General features: G+C 41.8%; 2 long non-coding RNA genes across 4 annotated transcripts in view; one reads left to right on the forward strand and one right to left on the reverse strand.

Annotated features, from left to right (window-relative positions):
* LOC144582456 (uncharacterized) overlaps positions 1-26,752 on the forward strand; it is a 623,889-nt gene that overhangs the window by 70,516 nt on the left and 526,621 nt on the right. The window lies entirely within an intron of this gene.
* LOC118153570 (uncharacterized) lies at positions 1,104-19,906 on the reverse strand. The gene is made up of 2 exons (XR_004742798.3): positions 19,566-19,906; positions 1,104-2,762 (listed from the first exon to the last, which is right to left on the reverse strand). It is a non-coding gene; the product is annotated as an uncharacterized LOC118153570 (long non-coding RNA).

Here is a 26,752-nt window from a genome sequence, read left to right on the forward strand (position 1 = left end):
AACAGACAGAAGAAAATCACAGGGGATGCCCTGGAGACAAGACATGACTCTGGCAGTAAACCCATAGGTGTTCGCTTGATGTGCGTGCCATTGTCTTCTGTCTGAAGGGGTTGACCTGTAAGTCAATGCAAAGGTGGCTTTCCTCCAGTCTGGTTCAATGTTCACAATTCAAATAATAGATACTTTAGAAAATGGGAAGAAACCAGGAGGACAATTACTTCAAATATTATTGTGCAGCGGATTGGGTAATTTGCTCTCCTTGAGGAACGACCTTTCTTATTTTAGCATCGTTCTTCAAACAGAGAGTCACCACCTTGCGCTTGTTAGCACATTCTCTGAAGGTGTTTGGGGTACGGTAGTGACATTTCAAAATGGATTAATCAAAGATGCTCTAAATTGGAGGTGTTCTTGAATTTCATTTAAATATGATTTACTAAAGAACACAAGTCGGTATCAGGCTGGAATGCCCTGGATGCCATCGTCAGGTATATAGTCCCAGAAGTTAAAAAAGAGTCTGTTCTGAGATTGGCTCATGATGACATTTCAGTGTATTTAGCATATGACAAAGATTTTCCCCAGCAAAAGTAAAGTGAAATGAGAACCATGGCCTTGCCAAATAGCTTTAACTTGGTATGCATGGTTACAGGAGTGACCCTGAGTCCATTCAGCATGCAGAGTCACCATCATGCTCCTGCATGAGGGCGCTGCATCTGGGATGGTCTGGAGACAGACAGAGTGTGATCACTTCTCCATGTCTTGGGAGTGCATGGGGCAAAGGGGATCCTAGGGCCCTGCCTGGGTTGCTTCCTCTTCAAGCAGAGGTTGTAAGACTGAAAGGACTTGGCATGCTTTAAAGTTCATCCAAGACTATGTAAAAAGAATATAAACCATTAATGTAATTTATGGGCAAAAGCACTTTGAATATAAATGAAGCAACCAATGGCCCTTTTGATTGGCATTTATATCTCCTTTTATAGAGATCACATGGAGTAGTGTTATAATTCTCAACAGTTTTGATTGTGAAATATATGGGACGTTAAGTTCCCTGGAAGAAAGCAGAGATGATTAATGTTAATAATAGACAACTAAGTACACAACAGATATGAGTAATATGTTTTATATTTATATAGCTATTGTTTTAACTCATTGGAAAATGCTATATGCTTTATTATTAGAAATGCAGTAATAATAAGACTCTATATTATCTAGGTCACATAAAAGAAGATATTCAAGCTAATCTCTAAATCCTATTAATTTCCTTACTCACATTACAAAAAGAAAACAATAGTCAATTGACTCTACTATTCAAACTAATGTATTCAAAACAATGTGCCTGATGGAAGGTAGAGATCAAAATTCAAATAACTTGGTTCAAATGCAGTCAGTCCCAGAATCATTTGGAAGTGTCAAGGAAGAAGGCAGAGCTCTAAAGAAAATAAAAAATAAGAGATCAAGAAAATCAAAGTCATTCATATTACAGCAGTGAGGGTTTTTTTTTTTTCTATATGCAGAATGCTGAGTGAAGCAACTCTGGGCTCTGTCAGCAAAAATACGGTTTTAATAAGAGTGTGTATTGTTATGGGGGAAACTATTTCAATAGAAAATGTACATATCTTAGATTATCTCTAGCACTTGGAAAATTGCAAAATGTTTTATCACCTCTATTTCCACTTCCTCCTCTCTTTCCATGACTCTATCCATTGCCATGTGGAATAAGGTATAAATGGAAAACAAAAAAAGGTTGGACATTGTGATCAGCTGAATTTAAAGTTTGCCTTAAAATCAAAATAGAACAAATTAATAAGTAAATTTCATATATATCAAGTCTTCATTCAAAAGGCATTTTGAATGCTTTAAAGGAAAATGTAATAGGTTACAGGTGAAAAAGCCGTGAAATGTGGGTAAATATTTGTATAATATGTGGAAAATGTGACCAAAAGAAATGACCAGTATACATATTGTATTCTGGAAAATCCTATGCACTTGTTAGAGGTGAAAAATCAATTGAAATAGGAGTTTCTCAAAAACTAACAGCTTATGAAAACTTAGTTACATAGTTTACAAAACCTTAACTGCTCTTCTCAAAAAATATACCTATTTCATTTTCTAAGATTTGAGAGAAGATTTTGTTTTTATTTTATTTTGTATTTTCGTTGTTGATTGCATCTTGTTTCCCCCATGGGCTTTTAAAATAAGATTCTGATGATGCTGATAATGGAGAAAGAAATGAACGCTGCCTCCTTTCCCCTCTGCAGTTTGCTGTGGTTTGGAAAGCTCGTTTTGTATGAGAAGGTGTTATGACTTCCCACTGCACCATATGCTTCTGACTTTGGGTACCTTATTTTTACTGACACACCCGTTAGCTTTTCTTCACAAACTATCCCAAAACATAATAGCTGTAAACCAACAGTCACTTACTTGCTCCTCATTTTATGGGCTGGACTAGACCAGGCTGTTCTTCAGTTAGTCTTGCCCAAGCTCACTCAGGGAGCTGCTGCCCTCCACCCCCCGGCAGCTTAGCCAGAGCTGGAGGGGCTCACATGACCGGGCTCACATGACCTAGCTTACATGTCTGCTGGTTTGCGGAACAAAGGCTGGGGGCTTTGGTTTTCCTCCATTTAGCTTCTTCAGTGGGCAATGTTGAGCTCCTTCAAATTGTCTCAGACTTGCAGTACACAGAAAAATGTGCAAGCACATTTCAAGCCTCTTCTTTCATTTGCTGCTGAGCTTGTGTTGGCCAAAGCAAGTCGTATGTCCAAACCCTGATTCAAAGATGGAGAAGACTTTATTTTTATAGGCAGGACAAAGAATTTGTGGCCATTTTTTTTCCCATTCTACTACAAGTCCAATTTTTCTGCTGCTGCTGGAGAGAAGGAACCACCTTCCCCTTGTTTACGTGGTAGCTTGAATAACACAATTGTAGCTGCTATTTTTTGCATAAAATTATGTGTCTTGTGGGGAGGAAAACTATGGGGACTGTGAGATGCTATTTCAGAAAAAGAGGGATTCACCTCTCCAGCAATACAGCAGGGAATAAGAAGCCATATGATCCAAAAGGTATGGGAAGAATAAAAAAAGGTAGAAATGAGTAGAAACAATGCATTTTTTTTAGGGCAAAGAAAATAATGTTTGATCAATTACAAACAGACTTTTACAAATCATTTTCCTAGGTCCACAGCAGGTTGTGGGGGGTGAGTTAGAGTAAAAATTATATATCTATTATCACAAGGTATTCTTTCTCTGGTAGGAGCTTTCAAGGTGCCTTCTTTTATTTCTGGCAGTCCCCTGGCAGCAACTCAAATGTTCTCACCATCACAGTCTTCTTCATTAGCACGTGGTGACTACTATTTTCCCTGCTTCAGTTCCCTGCAGGGATGTCAGCTGCTCAGGCCGCTGATGCTGGCCAAAGCCTTTTGAAGATTCTTGGGATACTCAGGTGCTGACGCAGGCTTTGTCTCCCGCCAGTGTTGAAAGCGCTGGCTGCATTGTTCTAGGATCAGCAGGTGCCCCCTTGCGTTCTTCTAGCCTTGCAAAGGTTTTTCTATAATAGTCACCTATTGATTTTGTTGGCTCTTGCATTTGTCTCTTTGACTCAGTGGCATGACTTCTTTTGCAGTAATTTTTTAGTTTTTTGTCCAAAGAGAGCTGTGGTGAACCTAATTTGCAGGTCCTCAATATAACCTTTCTATCAGTTACCTATGGTCATGAAATGTGGTTTGACAACCTCATTACCGCATGAGTCCATCTGGCTGCTCAGGGGCTGTGGTTATCTGTGGTCAACTGTGGGTACTTAGGTGGCTTTGTGGCATCTCTATGGAATGTAGCTTAAGAGGACTGGCTCCACTCCATGTCTCATCCTCGAGCAGGCTGGGCTGGGTTTGCTCTCACGCCTGTGACAGGGATCCGAGAGAGACAAGTGCACAAAACCTCTGCAGGCCTAGGCTCAGAATCTCCACTGTCACTTCTGCAGTTCAGAGAAAGTCACCAGGCCATCCCAGATTGAAAAGAGCGGGGATTAGACTATCTCTTACTGAGAGAAACCACAAAGCCACTTCGCAGAGGACACAGAGGTATAGATAAGGCTAGAAGATCAGAGCCATCTTTATAATCAATCTAACTAGCATGCACCTAAACATCTCTGAGTCCCGGTGTGAGCACGGTTTGGCAATCTGGACAACTCTAAATGCATGTTAGAAAGATTAATTTGGTAATCCTTCGAAAAAGGTGGAAGATAAATCAATTCCAGTCATAATAGGGGAGGTTGGTGCAACCAGCAAAGTGGCTTTTGCTTTAATACAAGTGATAAATCAGGAGGGTCTGGGACAGGGATAGCAAATAAGATGTACACTGTATGATTGATGTGTAGTAAATGCCTAGAGCGGGGTATTCGGGAGAATGATGTGGCTACTTTTCTGGTGAGCTGAATGTAGGGCCCTGATGGATCGGCTATGTTTACCATGGTTATCGAAGGGAGGAGTGATAGTACGCCAGCAAGTATTTGCCATCTCTGTCCTATCAAGGGCAGTGGTAGTCCTACAAAGGGCAGTGGCAGTTGCAAAGAGTCGTTTGAAAATAATCAGGAGGTAAAAACTAAACAATATTGGTGATCAAGTACAAATGAAGGGAAACTGAGTCTAGGAGAGTCTTAGATTTTGGACTGGGTACTAGGTAAATGTCATTTCTTAAAGTGGGTCATATTGTATAAGGAGTAGGCACGACTCTGTATTCTATATGTCAGTATTATATTGTATCATATTATATAAGGAGTCAGTTTTTCTGTCATCTACTGATGCGTAACAAACCACCCTAAAGAGCTTAGAAGCTAAGATGGCTAGTTTTATGTGTCAACTTGGCTGGGCAATGCAGTGCCCAGATATTCGATCAAACATTATTCTAGGTGTTTCTGTGAGGGTGTTTTTAGATGAGATTCACATTTAAACCAGCAGATTGCATAAAGCAGCTTACTCTCCCTAATGTGGTTGGGCCTCATCCAAACAGCTGAAGGCTTGAATAGAACAAAAGTCTAACCCTCCCCCAAGTAAAAGAGAATTTCTACTAACTGAGAGTCTTTGAACTGAATCAACCTTTTTCTACCTTCAAATTCAGACTGAAACAGTGGCTATTCCTGGGTCTTAGGCCTTCTAGCCGTCAGACTAGAGCTTATACCATCAGTTCTACCTAATCTGTTCTGATGATGCTCAGGCCTTGGGACTCAGGTCAGAACTACACCACTGCCTTTCCTGGGTTTCCAGCTTGCCAGTCACCCTGGAGACCTTGAGCCTTATCAGTGTCCATAGTTACATGAGCCAATTCCTTATAAGTCTCTCTCTGTGTTTATATACCTCCTATTGGTTCTGTTTCTTTGCAGAAACTTAATACTGAAGCTTAAAACAACTACTTTACTTATCATCATTCTGTAGCCCAGGCATTTGGACAGGGTGGAGTAAAGGTGTGCTGTGTCCTCTGGGGCCACCAGGCTCCTGCTTAGGGCCTCGCCCTCTCATTGTGGTCCCATCACACGGAAGTCTAGTCTGTGCTTATTTATAGTTTGGGAGTGGTCTCCAGGAGCAAGCATTCCAAGAGGACAAGCTCTTATTAAGCCTCTATTTCTGTCACATTCTATAACATCCATTGGCCAAAGCAAGTCCCAAGGCCATGTACAGAGTCAGTGTGAGAGGGGACTACACAGGCTATGGATGCCTGGAGATGAAAATCACTGGGGCTGCAAAGTCAAAGTTGTTGCTGAGAAGAAGTTTGATGGGTTTCATCTTAAGCATATTGACTCTTATATGTCTGTATAAGAACAAAGTAGGAAGAGCCAAGTGACAATATGGGTCTGAGGCTAAGAAAAGATGTTTAAGCTGGATAGATACATTGGGAAATAATGAATATAAAGACAGGGGGAATATAAAAACATTTAGCAATCAGTACAACATAGACACTGACCAATCAAAACGGATGCTGGCTATAGATCTGAAGCAGAGCTCCAAAGCCCCTTGCTAAGGAGCATCTTCTCTTTAGATACTGGATCATTGAGAGATGTCAGGAGTTCCAGGAAAGGAGGCAGGCAGTTAGGACAGTGGTGGGGGGTTGGCAGGGGTGGCTCTGATGGAAAAAGGACAATGGGCAACAGCTACTTACCTAGGGGTAGGAAACATGCAATATTTTAACAACCCATCTGAGTATCAGCCCCGCATACAGTCAGTAGCTACAGCCATGGGTGGTGTGGTTAACAATTAATTAGGTTAACCCATATGATATGACCAAAATTTAACCACTTTGGGCTTATACAAGGCATAATTTTGCATGCTTCAACCTAGTCCACAATGAGACAAAAGTAAGCCTAAGATGGATACCAAAATGTAACTAACAGGCAGGTGACCAAGATGAGCCCCCAAAGGAAAATGAAAGAATCAATAGAAGTTAATGGAAGAACAACACACATAAGGGAGGGAGTGGTCAAATGTCTTGATCATAGCAGAGCTCCAGTAAGATGAGGACTGACTGTGTCTTTTGTTATTTGGCAAGAGGAGGTTGTTGGTGACCTTGGCAAATTCAGTTTCAAGGAAATGGTCAGGGCAGAAGCCATGTGTCAGAGTCTTATGAGGCACCTGGGATGTGAACACTTGAGTAAACCCATCTTCGTCAAGTGTTGAGTAAACCTAGGGTTAGGGGAACATCCTGTTTTTAAAGATGAGAAAGGCTTGTCCACTTGTATATGAGAAATAAAAAGAATGCTGAGTGAGTTGGATATTGTAAGATAACATATTAAAAAGATAAGCTGGTGGTTAGGAAGAGCAAAGCCTTAGGGATGGGAGCCCTGAATTCTTCTCCCAGTCTAAAAGGCCAGTGGCAAATTTTTCTTTACAAACAGTGGTTCTCATCCTGACTGCATAGTTCCTGGGGAACTGTAAAAATTCTCCACGTTCAAGTCTCACTGCAGACTGATTACATGGAAATCTCTGGGGATGCACCCAGGCTTCAGTGCCCTTTTAAAGTTCCTGCCTTATCTCAATGTGCATCTGAGATTGAAAACCTCTGCTCTAGAATGTACACTATTTATCATCTATTGCCTTAGCTTTGGGGCTTTAGCCAAAATTCTGACATAGTGGATAAGGCCCTACTCAACATTCACTGAAGCTACCATCAGTGCCACTGGCTTTCCTTGATGACAGTGGCTGCTGCAGACCTTTCCCAGGCCAGTGATTCTTAACCCTAGCTGCATATTAGAATCTCTGGGGCACTTACAAAATACTGATGTCTGGGCTTAACCCTAGAAACTCTGATATAATTGTTCAGGAGTGGTGTTATGGCTGAATTGTGTCCTCCAAAAAGATTTTGAAGTCCTGGCTGGGTATGGTGGCTCATATCTGTAATTCCAGCACTTTTGAGAGGTCCAGGCAGGAAAATCACTTGAGGCCAGGAGTTTGAGACCAGTCTGGGCAACACAGTGAGACACTGTCTCCACAAAAAAATGCAAATATTAGCTAGGCATGGTGGCACGCGTCTGTGGTCACAGCTTTACAGGAGGCTGAGGCTGCAGTGGGCCATGTTTATGCCACTGCACTCTAGCCTGGGTGACAGAGTGAGACCTTGTCTCAAAAGACAGACAACCAAACAAAAACAAGCGTCTGTTGAAGTCCGAAGCCTTCATACCCCCAGAATGTTACTGTATCTGGAAATAGCATCTTTATAAAGGAATCAAGCTGAAATGAGATCATGAGGGTGGATTCTAATCCAACATGACCAGTGCCCTTATTAAAAGTGAACATTTGAACACAGACACAGACATGCACAGAAGGAAGGCAATGTGGAGAGACATGAAGAACACCATGTAAAAATTAGATTGGCATGATGCCATGGCAAGCCAAGGAACGCCTGGAGCTACCAGAAGTCAAAACAGGCGAGGAATGTTCTTCTACGGGTTTAAGAGGGAGCATTCAACATCTTGATTTTAGATGTCTAGCCTCCAGGACTGTGAAACAACAGATTTATGTTGTTCTAAGCCATCTAGTTTGTGGTACGTTGCAACATCAGCCCTAGGAAATTAATATAGGTGGGCTTGGACACCGGCAGTTTTAAAAGTTAGCCAGATGATCCCAGTGTGCCACTGGCATTGATTTTCATAATGACTAAGGAAATTAGGTATATAGCAGGTATAACCTAAGTAGAAAATAATGACAAAATCAGTTTCAGAGCCATGCAAACATAATAATCATAAGTATAATATTTAAAAGTCAGTAACATGCTGAGTAGTTTTAAAACATGGTCATATATTTCTTCTTAACTTCGGGCTTTGCATTTGGGAAGAGGCATTTGCTATCTTGCTCCTCTGTAATTTCTCGCCTGGATGCTCATTTTTAGTATCGTTTCTCACCTTGAGTGATGAGATTCTGGATTTCCACTTCATGGGTGCTTTGTAGGTCTCCTCGTGGTGTATCCTTTCTTTCTCAGGCCTAAGGGCTCTGTCTTGCTCCATCCTGTTGGACTTTATCCTTTTCATTTGTAGTCTAACCATTCTCCAGTTTGTCAAAGTTACTTAGAATTCTGATCTTGCAGTCCAACATCCTAATTTCTGTTGCTCAAGGAGAGTCCCCAGGACAATTGAATTAAGAATTATATGAACTACAGGAGGAATCAATTTGGAGAACATCAGATAATGGAAGGCTTATTATATTATGTACTGCATTAAAGTGTAAAGATGTATAAAAGATAAATGGTCAATGCATGAATTATAGAGAGTTCCTTAAATGAGACTGTTGGATCAGTCCTTGTCCAGGCACAGTGTGAGATGCAGAATCTTGTCATGGTCACTCATAGTGTGGTCTACAGACCAGAAGCCTTGCATCAGCTGGGAGCCGATTAGAAATGCAGAATCTCAGACTTCATCTCATATCTACCATTATGGGCTAAATTGCTGCCCTCCAGCTCCCAGATTTATATGTTACAGTACGTTGAAATGTGACCATATTTGGAGATAAGAAATTTCAAAAGGTAATTAAGTGAAAATGGGGTCCTGGGGGCATGGGTAATGCAGTATGACTGCTGTCTTAATGAAAGAGGAAGTTTGGACACAGATATATACATGCACAAAGGAAAGACCATGTGAAGACAGGGTGGAGAGGGCCTTCTATAAGCCAAGGAGAGAGGCCTCAGAAAACATCAGCTCTGCCAACACCTTAACTTCAGATATTCAGCCTCCAGAACTGTGAGAAAATAAGTTTCTGTTGTTTAAGCTTCCCAGTCTTTGGCATTCCCAGCAGACTAATACACCTACTAAATTAGAATCTGCATTTTTAATAAGATCCATAGTTGACTCACTTATATAAGAAAGTTTTAGAGGGACTAGTCTAGAATACTGGCTCTCAACTTTTAGTGTGTATCATAGGTAACTTAATAACTTGTTAAAATACATATTGCTAGGTCCCACCCCCAGAGATTCTGATTCAATAGGTGTGGGATGAGATGAGAAAAGTCTGCATTTCCAACAAACCACCTGGCAATGTTGATGCTGCTGGCCTGCAACCCATGCAAGTGTTACAGTTGAAACCAGCGAATTACCAGCCTTACCTGGTTATTATTAGAAAAGTAGCTGTGGAGGCCTCATCCTAGAGTTCCTGAATTAGAGACTCAGGGGCAGGGCCCATGAAGTTAATTCTCAAGCTTTTGTTTAAGAACTGGTGCTTGATACCTCAACTAAATCTGGGAAAAGAAACCATAAGTGATTTGAAATAACCCCTGCCTGCATGTGAACATTTGATGTTTTTCTAGACAATATGCTCTTACCCTCCCAAATAAAAATCATTGCCAGGAAATGATTCTGGGGCAATAGGGTTACAGGATCTTTTGGACATTGTTTTTCTGGCCAGAGACATCTGTGACCTGTGGTGCCTTTGCCCAAGTTTTGCTCAGGCCCACTCATTTTGCCCACTCAGGCTGCTCTTGGCTCACACTACCAGCCTGGGTCCCATGCCTACCAAGGGGGAGTCAGGCATGGAACGGCAGGGGGTATATGAGTAAGCATGGGGTCCAGCCACTGTGCACAGTTAGACATGCTGGCTGCTGCAGCAGGACGGGAAACTCCAGGTGCCAACACAGGTGCCAGCTCTCCGTAAGCCTTCAGCTGGACCAGGCACATTGCAAGCAGCTTCCATGGCTGACACCAGGAAACAAGGTAGCATGTGGAAACTTGGAGACACCAGGAAACACAGGGCCCCAGAAAGGGAGTCAGAGCCCTGGTTCAGGGAGCTCCCAGGTCTGGGCATGGGAGCTTCTTTCCTTTTCTTTGCCTGCAATGTGACAAGCAAGGGACATGTCTCAGCCCTGTTTGTGTTACAGCTCTTTTCTTGCCCTGCAATCCGAGTTCTTGTCCTGCAACCAGGAAGAATGAGGTATGCAGACAAGTGGAGGGTGAACAAGATGAAGAGGAACTTCATTCAGTGATAGATAGAATAGCTCAGAGGAAACCCACAGGGGACAGCTCCTTTCTATCTCCAGGGTGTACTGACAAGTGTTCAGCTCCTAGCAGAGAGGGTAAGTCCTCCAGATATCAGCAGAGAGGGTAGCTCCTTCAGATATTGACAGAGAGGGTAGATCCTTCAGATATCAGTAGAGAGGGTAGCTCCTCTCTGTAGCTGTTCAGCTCATCACATTGTCTGTGCAGCTCTCAGCAGAGAGGAGGCCCTAGGGTGGGTGGCTCCTCTCTGCAGGCAAGTTGTCCTGTTTATCTCCCTGTCATCTCTCTGTAGTCTCTGTACTCTTAGCAGAAAGAAGGCCTTGGAACAGGTGCCTCCTTTCTGCAGGCAGATCATCTCGATATCTGTAGCTCTCAGCAGAGAGGAAGCCCTGAAGTGGATAGTTTCTCTCTGCAGCTGGTCATCCTGATATCTGCTCAGCTCTGGCTGAGCCTGGGGCTTTTATGGGCCTCAGAGGAGGGGAAGTGTGTGATGATTGGTTCATGGGCAGGGCCAAAAAAGGCACCACAGATTCCCACTCCAGTTCACAGGACTGGCAGCCTGGCACTCGGCCTTCAGGACCTCCCTGGCCTGAAGGTGGGGCCTCCTCAGCGACCTCCCCACTTCCTCCCAGGAACCTGTCTTCCTTCTGCTGCTGTTCATGGCAATGGGCACCTGCAGGCCTGCACTGAGCAGTCCTCAGCCGCCCATCAGCTTCCCTCCTGTGCTTGTCTGTGCCCAAAGTCAGAAGGAGGCTGAGGCAGCAGGGGGTTGGAGTATCAGCACTATCCTGAGTGTATACACACACAGCCAAGCTGTGACAGTGCCCAGGCTTGCCCCTGACTTTGCTCTGAGGTCAGAGCAATTGCTGACAGCAGGAAGAAGCCAGACAGTGGGAGCAGGAATTTCCAAGCCTGTGGGGCAGGGGGGCCTTCCCAGGAAGGCCCCCAAGAGGGCAGGGATGCCTGGGTCTGTAGCCATGGTTAGGGCAGCTGCAGCTGTGCAGCAGGAGGTGGAGTGAGAAGCAGGTCTGCAGCTGTGGTTTAGGTGGCTGCAACTGCACCCAGGAGAGCTCCCACCCCATCAACTCAGAAGAGGTGGGGCTCCCACTGATTCCACAGAGTATGTAGCCCTGGCCGCACCTCCCTGCTGCAGCCAGCGTGATGGCAGTGGCTGCTCCAGACTGGCCGCTGCTACCATTAATAGCTAAGTCAACGGCTCTCAAATGTGACTGTGCACTAGCATCATCTGATCATTACTCCTTCCCCAGTTTTTAATCTAGTTGGCCTAGCATAGAATCCTAGAATGAGCATTTCTTAAATTCCCAGTTAACGCTTATGCTGCTAGTTCAGGAACTATATTTTGACAATCATTGATCTAAGGGCTTGTAAAATAGTGTGATGTGGGTCAGACTGCTTAATTTCCCGGCTATGGCAGGTGCTATTGGCTAACCAACAAAATACCCATTCCTGACCCACTTTTTCTTCACCTTTCTCCAATATAGAAGCTAAGGAAAGGTAAGTGACCACTTTCTCAAACTACTTTGCAGTTGGGAGTGAGTCTGAGCCTGTGACACTGTACCACATTTCTCTCTTTTTTTTTTTTTTTTGAGATGGAGTCTCACAGTTGTCACCCAGCTGGAGTGCAGTGGCACAATCTCAGCTCACTACAAACTTCGCCTCCAGGGTTCAAGCTTCTCCTGCCTCAGCCTCTTGAGTAGCTAGGATTACAGGTACCAGCCACCATGCCTGGCTAATTTTTTTTACTTTTAGTAGAGGCAAGGTTTTGCCATGTTGGCCAGGCTGGCCTTGACCTCCTGACCTCAGGTGACCCGCCCACCTTGGCCTCCCAAAGTGCTGGGATTATAGGTATGCGCCACTGTGAACAGCCACTATAACACATTTCTAGTTAACTGGACTAAGCAGAAGTCTGCAAGGGTGAGTTCCCAGAACTGATTAGTTCTGGGAAGGTTATTGCTCTATCTAATAGCAGTTCAAGCACTGTATTCTTCCCTTCTTTGGCTTTGAGCACAGATACGATCCCTGGAACTAAAGCAGTCTTCTTGGAACCGTAGCATACATACATAAAGGAAGAGACCAACAAAATAAAGTTGGCACTTGGGAAGTGAGGAACATGAACCAATGCCAGTTGCCCTTTATCTCCAGATGCTGCATTTTGTGGGACAAAAATCTTTATTGGTTAAGCCACAGTGAATTGAGCTTTATGTTACTTAAAGCCAAAATTACTCCTAATTGAAAACAAACCATATGGTTTCTTGGTTAGTTGGTTTATATATTTATTTATTTATTGGAGACAGAGTCTCACTCTTTCCCCCAGGTTGGAGTGCAGTGGCACAATCTCGGCTCACTGCAACCTCCGCTTCCTGGGTTCAAGTGATTCTCATGCCTCAGCCTCCTGAGTAGCTGGGATTAGAGGTGTCCACCACCATGCCAAGCTAATTTTTGTATTTTTAGCAGAGACAGAGTTTTGCCATGTTGGCCAGGCTCATCTCGAACTTCTGGCCTGAGGTGATCCACCTGTCTCGGGTTCCCAAAATGCTGGGATTATAGGTGTGAGCCACTGTACCCAGGCCCCCTATGAATACTTTAAACAATATCTATAGTAGTCAACCTAAACCTTCCAGACTTCATTTCCTTAATCTAAAAAAAAATTAGACCAAAAAAAAAACCCAATCACATAATGATTGCAACAACTATAATACCACCATCTACCATGATCATCATTGTGTAAAGGAATGGGCATTGTAACTTACACAAAAAAATTAGAAAATTTTAATTGACTAGATCTAGCATTTGAAAACATCTCTCTTCCTTATTTTGATGTAGATAAGTGAAAATGTGTTAGAGATCCACAGGCCTCTTCAGAACAACATTTGGTAGCAGCTCGTAGAGACTTTACACCTTACAGTCTCCCCTTAATGAGGTGTAGTTCAGGCAAACAAAGGTATTCACTTACTGAGATGTGTCTGTTTAGCTTCTATCAGCAATCATTAATAAATGAAACCCACTTAGCATTTCACAAGTGTTTGAGCTTGACTATGTCTTTCTTTCACACCAGGTTTCCAAGTTTAGTCAACACGTTCCTATAGAAATTCCTTTCATCAGTTGATCAACTGTTCTCGCCTGCTGTGTCCTGATATATGTGCCTATATAAGCACACAGAGGCACATTTAAGCATCAGCAATGAAAAAATTAAACAGAGGTAGAGTCACAGGAAGAGTCAGCGAAAGTGACATGTGTATCTTAAAATATCCCTTACAGATGGGCTCATTGCAGAGAAATTGCTTTGCTCAAACCTAAATCTAGCCTGAATTTTTATGGTTATAAAATAATTAGTCTCTGAATCAGCTTTTAATCCAATGTTAATGAGACCCCCTCCAGTCTTAACTCATACCTTCAAATTAGAGGTTGATCCATAATTAATAAGTCTTATGATGCCAGTACTTGAGACAAAGAGATCTTTGGGTGGCTGGGAAAGGAGCAGAGAAGTGTAGCAATGGTATTGCAATTGCATTCCTACCACATACCAGGTTGGATCATGGTGACAGACATGGTGTCTTTGGGCAGAAGGCCACTGGCTCAAGCTCGTTTGACAAGGGAAGTGTCTAAATGACCCTGTCAAGTCTTAGGAAGGAGAATGGGTGCTGTCTGTCTTTAGCAAAAGCTTTTCTGCTTCCAGCCACACTGGTCTGTGTCTGCATGAGATTTCCACTTAGCTTGAAACCTTGCTTTGAGCTGCCTTTAACTTCTGACCAAAAAAAGAAGGAATCATCAGGGCAAAGAATCATTTGTTTTTTTCCAGCTATTTTTGAAACCTGTGCCTTCTCTACTTGGTAGTTTTACAGCCTCAAAATTTCCAGTGATTGAAGGAAAGGAACCCTTGCTGATTAATTAAAATCTAATTTTCTATTCTCTCATAATTGCAGCAGTAGAGGAAAAAAAGTGAGACTTATTATTCCAAAAATAAAAATGATCCCTGGACTGTTTGGGCTTATTATGAGCTCCGTGTTACAATTTATTTTAAATTGAATCAATAGAATAAACATGGAAATGAGCTCTGTGAAATAATTTATTTTTAAAGGATCCAAATAGGCTGTACCATTTTGTTAAAAATTTTCTAGACTCTGCCTGGATAGACTTCTTGATGAAAACAAAAGGAAAAGAGGCTTCAGGTTTCGTGATAGATCTGGGCAGTCATTTCGTGACCATCATTTCCTACCCTCTTTAAATCACCTCAGTGGATCCCCTCTTTTCTCAAGAGAGGATCTGAAATTCCCAATGAAACACAAAACCTCAAAACAAAATTAATTTCAGTTTACTTTGAATTTTTAGTCTTTGTATAACACTGGAGAGCTGGGATGGCTGAACTGAAACCTGAAGGAAAGAATTAGAGAGGCTGGATCCCCGTCTCCTAATTTGGTTCAGAGCTTTTGGGCTGGGGTGTGAAGGGTGTCCGTCGGATGTTTTATATTTATGTATAAATGCACATTTTAAGTAGATAAAAATAGGCAATTTATAAATAATACATATTTTATATAAATAATGCTATGTAGGTACATATATGTACATTTGTATTTTAAAATCTTTCTTATATATGTGTATATTACATGTATGAATGTTTTATATGTGCTATATATAGTATCAGTATATATACCTATGTAATATGGACCATAAATATGTATATATATATATATTTACATTTATATATAACATATGTCTATGCATGTGGGCATATGTATATTTGAAGAAATATTTCTTACTATATAAATATATGTAGTTATATGTGTATCTTAGGTAGGCTATAAAATATATACCAAAATATCAAATGTATAAAGTGGTCATTTCTGAGAAGTAGAATTGTGGATAATTTTTATTTTCTATGTGTCTGTATTTCTAAATATTCTATGAATATAAAGCATCACTGTGCAAGCATAGAAAAACCTTTGAAAGGAAAATGAGATGAAATGCCTTCCTGCAAATCATGCAAGTCCTCAGGAAAATTGTTTTCCTGCTCTGGTGAATGAGGGTTCCTGATTCCCTGGTTATGAGTCCTTGTCTTCATCTCAGACTGCGGTCCGTGTGCCCTGGCCATACAGTCTACAGGCTCCATGGGTTTCCATGGTCTTACGATTGCTCCCTCTCCCCCTTTCCTTCTCCTGGCATGAAGAAGCTCACTCATCTGATACCATCACAAAGAATCCCCAGGATCCCTCAAATGTTCCTGTCCCCTGTGTTCACTGATGCTCCCACAATTATGACACATGTGTGTTATTTCCCTCAATCTTCCATGGCAGACAAAACTATAATATTAGTAAGGCACAAGTTCTAGATTGGTGTTCTCATATCTATGAGAACTGAGAGGGCTTTTCAGAATGCAGCCCACTGGGTCCCACCCCTGCAGAGATTCTGACTCAGTAGGTCTGACTCTGGCCTAAGGAACTGCATTGCGAATAAGCCCCCAGATGCTGCTGATGTTGTTGGTCCTTAGACCACATTTTGAGGAGCAAGGTCTATTAGTTTTCAAAGCATGAACTCCACACCAGCAGCCTCAGGAACACCAATACATTTTCAAGAATCACAGAATTTCAGACTCTCTTCCAGAGGTATTGTATGCCTACTATAGACCAAGCAGCTCCTTATCACCAGTCTGGTGACAGAAGAATCTGTGTTTTCACAAGACTCCCAGGATATTCAAGTGGCCTGGAAGATGGAGAAGCACCAGAATAGACAACAAGAAGAAGGCAGGTGCATCCAAAAGCAATGAAGAGGCACGCTGAACTGAAAGAGCCTGGCTGCCCGCTGTTCCCTGGGTACCTAGTTAAAGTCACTGTGTCTTAAATCTGAGAATCAGCACCAGGAACAAAAGATGAATTTCTCATGGGTAAAGCGCCAAGTTCCTCGGACTGAGGTGAAAAATCAGAGTGCCAGTATATTAATTTATAATGAAAAGCTAAACAGGTGAGAGATGTGCAACGGCTGGGGGAATCTCCCCGGAAAGGCAGGCAACAATGAAAATCTAAGCAGACCCTGACTGGGTGAGCAGAGTGCAAGAACCCCAGGAGTCAAGGGCAAGGTTCTAATTTCCTTTAGCAATGAGAGCCTTATTCGTAAGAGCAAGACTCTTGGGAGGCCAGCCCAGGGCATCTTCTCTCCTGTGCTCTGTCTGAATGGTATCAGGCAGTCATCTTGGTCCACCTTTGTTATTCCTCTTTCCAGGACTGAACAAACTGCTTCCCATCAATATGTTCTTTAGAGATGCAACTACTTCAATTAGGCCACCCATTATACTTTGCGGATGTTGTGTATTTCTACTTTCTTTTTTCATTTAAAAGTTGAATCATTAGTGGAAAATTCCCTTTCTTTTATTTCAAAGTTCCCTGGGTTTATCACACAGCAGGATTCACGTGGTTCTCACAGATTGTTCTGTGATGTTTTCAGGATTTTATTTTCCTTACTCAAATCTACAGAATAGGAATGATGATCACCATTTTTCAAATGAACAATAGAGACCAAAGGGGTTGTTATCAGTTGAATTGTGTCTCCACAACTGGTATTTTGAATGATGTATAGCTAACATCTGATAACCATGAATTATTTGGAAAAAGGGCTTTTGCAGAGGCAATCAAGCTAAGCTGAGTTCATGAGTGGGCTCTAATCCATTGTGACAGGTGATTTTATAAGAAGAGGGAAATGCTGTGAGAAGACAGAGACATACAAGACCAATGCTATGTGAAGTCAGAGGAAGAGGCTTTAAGTTAAGGAATACCGAGGACTGAGGCCACCATTAGAAGCTGGAAAGATGCAAGGAAAGATTCTATCCCAAGTCTCAGAGGGAGCCTGTCCTTGCTGATGCAGTGACTTTGAACTTTTAGCCTCCAGAACTGTGAAACAAACAAATCTCTGTTGTTATAAACCACCAAGTTTGTGGTACTTTGTTTTAGCAGCCATAGGAATCTAAGAGAGAGAGCTTTGTTTGTTTGTTCTAATTGCATCCTAGTTATCCAAGTTGGTGGTGGAGGCAGACACTGCTGGACCTTTACCTCCAGATCCCCTCCATCCTCAGCATATCATCATACACTGATAGCATCGGCCTGCACACACCTGCTCTCCTCTACCTGAGGGCTTTCTCTTGGCCCAAGAAGTGAGAAGTTTCAGAGTGCTGAGAAGTCAACACCTCTAGGAGCAGCCATCAGCCAATGATGAATGGAAACCGGAGGATAAATACATCTGCTTTATTCCTGCAAGTGAGGCCACACTGCAGTGTGTTTCAATCTATCTCCCAGATGTCCCAAGTGGCCTTGAGCCTCTGCTGCTCACATTGGTGACCTGTTTCCAACTCACCCCACATCGGTTTCCTCTCTGCCCCCGCTCCCCAGTGGTATTTTCTAAGACCATCTGCAAATAAACCCCTGCTGCCTTGCCTTAAAGAATCTTCTGGGGAAACCCAGCCAAAAGCAGACCTAAGACTGACTCACACCTAAGGCTGTGTTCCTTCCACTCTGGCACTTTAAGGAGATACTAAATACCATTTTTATTCTTTGGTATTCTCTCAAATGATGAACCTATAATCAACAAAACATGTAACCACAGACTTTAAAATGCACTCCTTTGTGCTCTCATAGATTTTGCTATAAATGTCCTGTGAGGTAGGAGATGGAGTAGGGCTGCTGATACAGTGCGTCATGGTGAAGCTTTATTTCGGTGTCAAATACATGCGAGGCCCATGCTAAATGCCTTATGCACAATATATTATTAAATCCCCGATAAGTCTTTGCATTAGGGTTAGTCTTGTGTAGGTTGTCCTTTGACATAGAACAAAACTCTTTGAGGTCAAGCATCATGTCCAGCCCATTAAAATAGACTGAAAAAACTCCCATTAACACAATAGTAAGTTTAGAGAAGTGGGGGAGGATGGTGGTGTGCTTTCAAGGTACTCCCTGTCTTCGCTGCACACCCACAGTGCTTTGTGCTTCTTAAATGCAATGAATATGTGACAGGATTAAATGATGGGCAAACAGAAAAAATCCAGTCTAGTGGAGCCTCAAGCTAATACAATTTGGGAGCCTTTGTTATTATGATAAAACATTTATAACACAATATGTATTATTTTAACCTTTTTAAGTGTAAAATTCAGTGGCAATAAGTATATTAGGCTGGGCCCTGTGGCTCACACCTATATTCCCAGCATTTCAGGAGGCCAAGGCAGGAGGATCCCTTGAGCTTAGAATTTGAGACCAGCCTGGGGAGCATAGTGAGATCTTGTCTTTACAAAAAATTTAATAGATAAATTAGTCAAGCATGATAGTGCACACCTATAGTCCCACCTACACGGGAGGCTGAGGTGGGAGGATTGTTTGAACCCAGGAAGTCAAGGCTGCAGTGAGCTGTGATCCTGCCACTACACTCCAGCCCCGACAACAGAGTGAGACCCTGTCCCTCCACCCCCCAAAAAAATAAGAAAAGAAAGAAAAAGAAAAGAATCAGTTTGCATAACAATGTTGTATAACTGTCACCTCTATTTCCAGAATGTTTTAATTTTCCCAAACAGAAACTTTGTAACTATAAAGCAATAACCCCCCCATTCTACAATCTCCCCAGTCCCTGATAACGTCTAACTTACTTTCTGTTCCTATGAATTTACCTATTCTAGTCTCTCACATAAGTAGAATCATATGCTATCAATGAATTTGTCCTTTTATGTCCAGCTTAATTTAGCACAGTGTTTTCCAGGTTCATCCATGTGGTATCATGTATCAGAACCTCATTCCTTTTAAAAGCTGAATAACATTCCATTGTGAGTACAGACCACATTTCATCTATCCATTCTTCTATCTGTGGGCATTTGGCTTATTTCTACCCTTTAACTTGTGAAGAATGTTCTTACGAACACTGATGTATAAGTATTTGTCTGCATTCCTGCTTTTCGACTCTTTGGGGCATGTAAGAGTAGAATCACTGGATCACATGGTGATTTCCCATTTAACTTTTTAGAGAACTGCCAATCTGTTTTGCACAGTGGTTACACTGTTTTGCATTTGGCCTGGGAGCTAGAGGCAGAGAGTTTCAAGTTAAATATTTAGAAATATCTTACCTTTACAGAGATTACAAAAATGCATCCTGCCATCTTCAGACGGTGATGTCTGCTCTCTTGTTCACAAGATGGCAGCCTCTGCATGCTGTGACTATGTTGTTGAGGCTCTTCCCCAGAACCTGTGCCAGTAAGTGGCCTTGAGCTCCAGCTTTGGCTTCACTGACTTCCTGATAAATCCATCTCTGTGGATTTACATCCAAGAACAACTTCTTGTCATTTGCTGAAAAATCACGAAGTTCAAATCCTACAAGTAAGATTAAAAAGGGAAGAGTTACTTTGTAAATGTTTCTGGGGACCAACATGCTGATTGGTTTTAAATTTCAGCCTGTCTCCTGGTGATGTTTGGGTGAACATCTTTCCTTTTATCTGTTTCTCAGTATCACCTTAGACCCAGTCAGAGGGGCACCTACAAAATGCCACGTGCTTCAAAGGCCTCTCTCCTGCTGTGTTTCAAAGTTCCAAGCTGTTTTGTTCAGGCTATTCTTCAGGTGCCGAGTGTTCTGACATTTCTTTCTAATGGGCCATGATTTGGTTTCAGAGTCACGTGTGCCTTTTCCACAGTCCATCCTTCCACAGCTGTGCGTATCTTGGTGTCAACAGGGTAGCCACTTATGTCTATTGGAGGTACGGGAGAACTGGATGAAACGTGAACTTATAGGCTAAAGTGTCTGAATATGTTCTTTCAAGACATCTTGTAGGTAGGACAGAGCTGGGGAATGAGAAGGGAAGAGGCCCCGCCATGGATCAGGGACTAGAACTAGGATCTCCTTGCATCACCATGTTCCAGCAGGATGCCCCCTAAAAAGTCCAAACACTCAAAATTGTAATTTGTCTTCTCAGGTTGTTATGATGGCATACTATTCTCTAAGCCACGAGGACAGAACACATTTAACTCAGCAGTTTGTAGCTTAATTTTTAACCTGTAAATATTTAGTATGTGTTGTGGGTCACTGTTTCTGCCTTGCCCTGGGTTCCACAAGCATTAGGAATGGTCCTGCTGTTTTCTTCTCATCTGTAATTTGCTAACTACAAATTCATCCATCCAAATACCTGCATAAACATGGATGAAATCCATCAAGAGGGTTATTACTTACTTAAGAATCTTGTCAGGTAGTCTCATGGGCATCTCAAGAAAGCAACGAAAGCTTGGCACTTTCTTCCCTTCTCATCCGTCATCTTCAAAATGAGGGATGCCTGTCCTCATGCACCCAAGACGGCTACCTCAGCTCCGACCATCACACTGCCACAGACACTGCCCTGAGCAAGACAACGGGCATCAAGAAAGCTGTTTTTTTTCTAGTATTACTCTTCGTTGTGGAAAATCTTACCCAAATGTCCCAGCAGAATTCTCCTTCCATCTTATTGGCCGTAAGTACTTACATTTTCCACTTCTACTCAAATCACAGCCAAACAAAATGAGTTATTTAATTGGCTTAGACCATTTGGAAATTGTCTTTTGGAAGTTGCACACATTGCTGCCCCAAAAAAAAAAAAAAAAAAAAGAGAAATAGCAGGTTACTCTCAGTAAAAAGGAAGGGAGAACTTGCTTTAGGCTGGGAAGCCATAGCAACAGACAGAGAGAGCGGTTACTTTCCTTAGAATTGTAAAGGAGGATTAGTAATTAGGAAGCAAAGAAGAAAAGGGGATTTGTCACTTGATAGAAAAGGCAGCCACAACTAAGCTTTTGTAATAAGCAGATTGTGAGAAGAAAATGTTCAAATGAAGTTCCATGGGCCTTCATGATAAATGGTGAATGATTAATTCATTGCATTTCATTAAATTTATGAATTGTATTTGTTATATAACACGTCACTAATAAATAATGGCTGATAGATTAATATTGCTGTTCTCCATCAATATGGAGAATATGATATCTTTTCACCAGAATTAACTGTTGCCAGGAGAAAAATCAACCCTAAACCCTTCATTGCTCATGAAGCAAAATGACTTAATCAGCTCATCCCAGAAATGAAAGCAATCTGGAGCCACCATTTAAAATCCTGACAAAGCATTCAACTTCTGACATTCCAAGGAGAAGCATCTGTGTTTTGTCTTATCCCAGGGACAAGCATAAACGTATTGTAGAAAAAATGCACAAATGTCAACAAGGTGCCATACATCTGAAAGCTTCTCAAGTGCTTGTCTAACCGCAAGGTATTTTTTAGCGTCCTATTGCTTGCCTGCAACTCAAAGTTTACATCCCAGCAGTAGTAAGGTTATGGTGCCCTTCTTCTATGCACAGAGAGTACATTTATATAGAATATAAATATTATGACCTACGGGATACCACATACATACAAACAGCCTGGGCTGGGCGCAGTGGCTCACACCTGTAATCCCAACACTTTGAGAGGCCGAGGTGGGTGGATCATATGAAGTCAAAAATTTGAGACCAGCCTGACCAACATGGAGAAATCTCATATCTACTTAAAATACAAAATTAGCTGGGTGTGGTAGCAGGTGCCTGTAATCCCAGCTACTCAGGAGGCTGAGGCAGGAGAATCACTTGAACCAGGGAGGTGGAGGTTGTAGTGAGCGGAAATGTCACCATTGCACTCCAGCCTGGGCAACAAGAGCAAAACTCGGTCTCCAAAAAAAAAAAAAAAAAAAAAAAAAAATTGGCCTGGAGGTCAGGATGACATCTCAGTAGCTACATTTCTATTTCTACACAGTCCTGATAAGTGGCACTTTTAGTTAGGTAGGAGCTATAGAACAGCGATAGAGGTGATATCCACTTTTGGAAGTGACATGTGGCAGGATACCACAGCGTAGGGCAGACCTAGGTAAGGGAGCACACTCATGCTCACTCTGTGCTGCCTGGGCTTTCTTACCACGTGGTGGCCAGGTTCCAAGAGACTGCAGCCTCCCTGAGACAAGAAAAAGAAGCTACCAGTTCTCAAGGTCTGAGACTGGGAATTGTCACAGCATCACTTCTGGTATATTCTATTTGTCAAGAAGTCAGAGCCAGGATTCAAAGGTCTGGGACATACAGTTCATCTATTGAAGGGAGGAGTATCAAAGAATTGGGGCCAGGTCTTAAAACCACCACATCAGCTTGAATGTTGTTTCAGGGAGCCTTGTCTGGCTACCTCCTCTTAAGCAGCCCTGCCCATTCCCCAGAGTCACAGAGATATCACAATATCTCTTTGATTTTCTTCATAGCACCATTGCCTGGACTTACTTGTAAATGCTTTTATTTAGTTGCATAATTAATTTTAAGCTTATTTCCATCTACTAGGTAATTTCCACAATAGCAAGAACATTAGTGATCTTGTTCACAGCTATATCTGTATATAGTAGTGCTCACTAAACAAAAAGTTGGTGTACAATCAACCTTTGTTGAATGGATGAAGTTTTTATCCTGTAACTCCTTCAACAGCTCCTAACAAGGATGTATGCGAGACTCACCATTAATACTGGTCCCTCAGGCTTCTTTGTATAATCTAGGGCTCTCATTAATATGACCACTCCTAGACCTAAGAATCCAGATACTCATCACAGGTCTAACCTGTGAAACTATAGCTGAAGCTGCCTAGAACTAACATAATTGTGGCTGAGTGTTGCCTCATGGAAATGCACCAAATACCCTGTCACACAAATTCGTAGCTCTGACATGAAAAAATTGGATTAGGAAATAGCTACGGAAGAGACGTTCATGAAGGCACAGCTTTCTGAGTGCAGAGAAGAAAATGTCTCTGTGCATTTGTTGCTGTCCATGGTTATAGAGTTATTGGGAAGCAAACAGTAACAGTGCAGCGGTAATTCTGAGAAAATGGGCTGAGTGACTTATTGCCTGTTGGTTCAGAGCCTGCAAATCTGTTTTCCAAAGTGCAGCTGGGATAAAGCTACAGAATAATGTTCTGCTTTTTACCTGCTCCCACGGCCTTTATTGGGTCCCAGGAGGGAACGCTGAGCAAGGACTGAGAGAAACTCGCACACCAGATTCTAGGAATGACGCAGGCTGGGTAGCTGCAAGATGGATATTTACCAGACTTCAGTCTTCATCTCAAATTAGTGACGCATCTCTGTTAATGAGGGCAGACTTCACCATGATTGTGCATCTCTATTTCTTTTTGGAAGAAAATAAAGTCAATTAAAATCATTGCATTTCAGAAGAAAAGCAGTTCACACTGTGTTTTATTAGTGGCACAATGGTGTTGTTTTCCTTTGTTACCAAGACAAAAATTAGCAGGCGTCTAATGGCACAAAGGTGGGTGACAAGCAAAATAGGCTATTAGTAAGGTGGCTGTTTTCAAACAGTGGAGGCAGCTTCCAAGATTTAAAAACAAAATAAAAGCTCTTCTCGGTGCTGTCAGTGTCTTTCTCCCAGTTTGCAGACCTCCTTTCAGTCACTACCTTATGCTGTCTGGTTGAAACATTTAAAGACTGTTGTTTTTTTCCCCCAGTACATCTCAAATATTAAACTAAATAAAAGAAACATTTAGGTCATTTCTGGAGATTAAGACATGCTTTTAGATGATTTAATTGCTATAAAGTTCCAATTGGGAGTTTTGGTGTTTAATTGTATGTGTTGTATATTTAATATGTATTATTTTTAATTTTTGATTCTACTTTATGTATTATTATACATATTTGTTTCTGTTTTAGTTAAAACAGTAACAAGTTTGGCTTCAGGAAAGAAAAGAAAGGCTTCCTTAGAAGTTGGGACAGTATCCCAAAGAAGTCACTGTGAAACTAAAGAAAATAGAAATCAGAAAGGTAACATCTGATTAAGATTAGTGAGAAAAATAGGGAAAGACCCCACGTCCTCTGATATACATGAAACTGAGCAGGGGGAATACTCTGACCAGAAACCTGATATGGTCAAAACAGAACTCTTCATCTTTCCTTTCATCCTAAAATTGTTCTTTCCAACTCTCCCAACTCTTCTCGAAAATGTTACCATTCTTTCAGATTACCAGCCTGGAATATTCTATTCCTATTTCTTTTATCTTCTTGTTGTTTCCTAAAATTAGACCTTAAATATGCCATTTATTTTCATTTTTTCCTCTTATATTTTCTTTTTGTTGTTTGTTTTAATTTTTTTATTCCCAGTTTGGAGTGAAGTGTTGGCTTAGTTCTGGTTATACTGAGTTTCTTTAAGACATATAGGATGAAATGTTCATCAAATGGGTGCAAATATGGGATTAGAATTCAGGAGCACCTTCAAGGTATGCAAGGAAATCCGTATTTGAAACCCACTTAAAAGAAGAGTTGGTTTCAAGAGTGGATTTCTTCTTCATAAGAAGAGACAGTGGTGAATCTCATGACACTGAACTGAATGGAGGTAGCCCAGAGAGAGCTCAATCACTAAGGTAAGGGGAGCATGACCAAGAGCCAAAGGAGACATATGTAGGATAGAAGAAAAGAAAGTGGTAAGTCCAGTACACTGGGCAGCAAAGAAGAAGCTTCGAGAAGGAGTTGTCAAGTCATCACTGTCAAGTATTGTAGAGAGGTTCAATAAGGATGGAAAATCTGAACAGCCAGTTGAGTTTGACTTCCAGGAGGAGACTTTCTAGGTTGAGTAGAGTCTTAGGAAAGAAATGGAATAGGAGCAATGGGTAACCTGCGGTGCAGAGGTCTAAACAAGAATGAATGATCTTCAAAATGGACTGGAAAGCATTTCACATCATATTCACCTTTACTCTTGTCCTAGTCTGGATTTCTTCCCTCCTCTCCCAAAGCAGAGCCTGAGGAAAGGGCTTGAGTACAGGTAGTTTATGCAGAAAGTGATCCCAAGAAATGAGAGTCGGGGTCTGGGAAGAAGTGAAACAAAGAAGAGAAAGCAATATAAAGATGTATTACAAAGCCAGTGAAGCAAAGCTGTTTGCACCTCAAGACCAGAAGGTGAAGTGAATGTTAGCCTGGTTCCCCCCTTGAGCTCCTTATTTCTTCCAAAACCCGACATTTTCAAAGCTCTCTCTTCAAGGTTGTTGGAGAAACATCTGGCTAGAAGACTGTACTCATCTTTGATAACCTCTCCCTCCCCACCCCGCTACCAATCTAATGAAGACTTTAGCTTCAGGCACTCCTACACGGATTCATCTTTCTCTCCCTGTCCAGAGCTTAGGAAGTATGTTTTCTTTACTTCGTCTGGAAAGGGAATCTTCCTACTTCTCCAGGTCACTCTCCATTCATTTCTTCTAATCCTCTTTCCCTCAGGGGATTGAAATTTTGGAGACAAAAGTCACATCACCGTAGTTCTCATATAAGACAGCCACCCCACTAAAACACACACACATCCATATGAACAAACCCAATGAAACTGGCAGATAAATACTCTTCTCTCCCATCCCATGTAAATCATTTTGGTATTATGCCCTTAGACTTGCCTTCCCTCCTTCTCTATCTCACTTTGAGAGTACTTGAATGAGAGAAGGAAAGGGGAGAAATAATGTGGAGAAAACCATAAGTGAATATCTCCAAGTATATTTAGTGATTCCCATCTTCAAATAAATACTTGAATGAGAGAAGGAAAGCAGAAATACAAGTTTCTATTTTCCAATATCACCCAGAAACAAAAGTTTATTTTTCTTCCCCTTAGCTTGATTGTAACAGGCTGTAAGTTCATTGAGATTAGGCACTATATACTAAATATATTTTATCTCCATCTATTGCCTAATACAATCCTGGGTATATGGTCACTACTGCAAGATTTGTACAGTGGTAATATCATTGACTCTTGGAAACATTTCTGGACCTGAGAGATGTACAGGTCTTTTATTTCTTTACATATTGACTAAAACAGGTGAGCACCTTCATTCTGGTAGGAGAGAGATGCTGCCTATGCAAAGGTTCAGTCGTTACTTGCCACCCAGAGGAAAAAGAAGAAGTAGCAAATGGCCTTCATGGGAGAAAATGGCCAGCCTGCCACTGGGCTTACCCACCAGTCTTTTTAAGACCTCAGAGGGTGAAAGCAGTGCCACACATCATCTAGCAACATAAGTGACCACAAATTCTCATCACAGCCAATTCTCCCTACTTCTCCACCAGGATACTTCTCCTTGATCTTGTTCTCCTTCATAGCCTATCCTTGGTAGATGCCCTTAGTATGATCAGTTCTAGCTGTTTATGCTGTAAATTGTTCCCTGTTGTTCACAACAGAAAACTCTTGGGTAATTTAGTGGTTAAGAAATGTCAGGAGCTTATCTATCTATCTATCTATCTATCTATCTATCTATCTCTAT

The sequence above is a fragment of the Callithrix jacchus genome, chromosome 5, assembly GCF_049354715.1.
Source record: "Callithrix jacchus isolate 240 chromosome 5, calJac240_pri, whole genome shotgun sequence".
NCBI classification, from domain to species: domain Eukaryota; kingdom Metazoa; phylum Chordata; class Mammalia; order Primates; family Cebidae; genus Callithrix; species Callithrix jacchus.